The 2,327-nt window shown below is 37.3% G+C and overlaps 1 non-coding gene across 1 annotated transcript; it reads left to right on the top strand.

The window, feature by feature from the left end:
• The first annotated feature begins 1,092 nt into the window (after positions 1-1,092).
• Positions 1,093-1,199, top strand: LOC131912118 (U6 spliceosomal RNA). The gene has a single exon (XR_009379530.1). It is a non-coding gene; the product is annotated as a U6 spliceosomal RNA (small nuclear RNA).
• The last annotated feature ends 1,128 nt before the right edge of the window (positions 1,200-2,327 follow it).

The raw sequence follows: 2,327 nt of genomic DNA, 5'->3' as shown, positions 1-2,327 counted from the left end.
TGCTAAGCTGCTTCTTTCATTGCCCCAGCATCCGGAAGAGGAAACAGCACACAAATGTAACATGTTCCAAATCTAAATATTAGCTAGCGAGATAAAGAAGAACAGTCATTCATATTGCAAACTAAGATGCAGTATGCAGTCTCGATGGTTAGCAGGATGGGTTACCATGTTATAAGCACAGACAGTGGAAAGGTGAGTGACAGAAGACCGCAAACAGTCCAACCTGGATCCAATGGGCAGCTCGCAGAGATGACGCCAATGTGACGTTTCCCTTTGTATACATTGTGTAATGATAAGATGATTCACTAGTGTAGCCATCCACCTACATTTTCATCTTTCTTTCTCATGAATATACTTGGAGTCGTCTCTTCTAGCTCTTTTGAGATGCACAATGAAAGCATTGGGAAGATTTTTAAACAAACATTTTGGAGATACTCAAGTCGCCAGTTGAAGTGAGATGAAGGAGGCTCTCTGTCCCTTAACGTGTCTCAAATAAACTCCAAAAAATAATCAAGAAGGAAGTGCATGTAGATTTTTTTTTTATTAAGTCAGAGAAACATTGGCAGAAAACAGCATTGTCCTTTGGACCCTGGAATCTAGGAGCCTTTGCTAACTGTGACCCCAAATCCAGATGCCAAAGAGAAAAGGTGGAGCCTTCTAACTCTGTAAAATCATTATTGTTTTTCAGGGCAGGTACCATAAGTAAAGTCTCAAGATGGACACCACACTGGGAAAACTATTTCTAGCTCATTTCACAGAGAATCAGCTAATCTTCCAAGTGCACAGGCCAGTTCTGTTCCAAATGGCCAGTCATGTAGAAAAATGGAGAAAGGACATTAACAGAAAGTTCCCAAGGAGTAAACTAGCTTTTAAACATGAAAAGTTGCTGAGCCTTACTTATAAAAGAATAAAAACCAAATCAAAATTGCCCTGTAGTGCCAGTTTTCATTTGGCAGTTTAGCCAAACCTAAAAGCCCACAGTAAATCCGTAATAGGACAGAGCTGACTCGTTGCCAGAGAAGACTATTAATTTCACGTCTCCTAGGGAAAACAATTCACCGATATTTGCCAAAATTAAAAGCATGTTTACCCGTGTTCACTTCAGCAGCTCATCTACCAAAAGCAGAATAACACAGAAAAGATTAGCATGGCCCCTGTGCAAGGACACCATACAAACTGGTACAGGGTTCAGTATTTGGGAAAAATGCATTTACTTGCTGACCTAGTCTTTCGTTTTTAGGATTCTATGCTACATGCATCTCATACTTACACAATTATGTGTTAGCAGATTTTTATTATGACTTTTCTACTATAGTAAAAGATTACACTATCATCCAACAATGCTAATTCACTTAAATAAATTATAACACAGCCACTCAGTGGAATATTATACAATAAAAGAAAGAGAAAAGAAAGAAGTTTTTTCTATACTAATGTGGAACTATCCAGAAATACTTTTAATACATATTAATCCATTATGGTACTCTGGTATAAGAGGAAGAAATATCTTCACAGTTTAGTTTTGCTCTATCTGCACAAAGAATCACTACAACCACAAAAATACTCACAAAATGGCTACCCATCCATAAAAGTCTATGTAACAAAGAAGAAGCTAATAAAATTGGCTACTGATATTCCTCTAAAATGAAAGAAATTCTATCTAGGTATATACATGAAAGACTAGAAAGCAAGAACTCAAATAAATACTTCTACATTGATGTTCATAACATTATGAACAATAACCCAAAGGTAGAAACATCACAAATGCTCACCAGTAGTTGGAAAGATAAATATGACTATATATTTATGTATAACACAGACACACACACACACACACACACACACACACACACACATATACATGACTATTATTCAGCCTTGAAAAGTAAGGAAATTCTGATATATATCAACATCTTCAATGAATTTTTAAAGGCATTGTGCTAAGTGAAATAAACAACACACAAAAGACAAAACGTTGCAGGATTCCACTTATATATAATGCATTAGACAAGTCTCCAGAAGAACAGAAGTGATATATAATGAATACATACAAAGGGGTTTAGTCAATGTTTTACACAATGGCTGGGTAATCCAACAGTGGCTGGCTGCTCACTGCAAAAGCTGAAAGAAAACTCAATAGCTCTTTGGTCCCCAAGGCTGGACAACTTATCAGTCTCAATCTGGCACAAAAGATCTGGAGGAGTCTTGGAGATCTGTTGGTCCTTAGTCCATTTTTGAAGCTGGGTTCTGATGGCTTAAAGGACAAAGCACAGTTGCTTTGGTAGATGATGTGCATTCACCAGCGAGGAGTAAAAGCTGACATGCAA

The sequence above is a fragment of the Peromyscus eremicus genome, chromosome 5 (assembly GCF_949786415.1).
Source record: "Peromyscus eremicus chromosome 5, PerEre_H2_v1, whole genome shotgun sequence".
Lineage (NCBI taxonomy): Eukaryota > Metazoa > Chordata > Mammalia > Rodentia > Cricetidae > Peromyscus > Peromyscus eremicus.
This window is presented reverse-complemented; position numbering and strand designations above follow the sequence as displayed.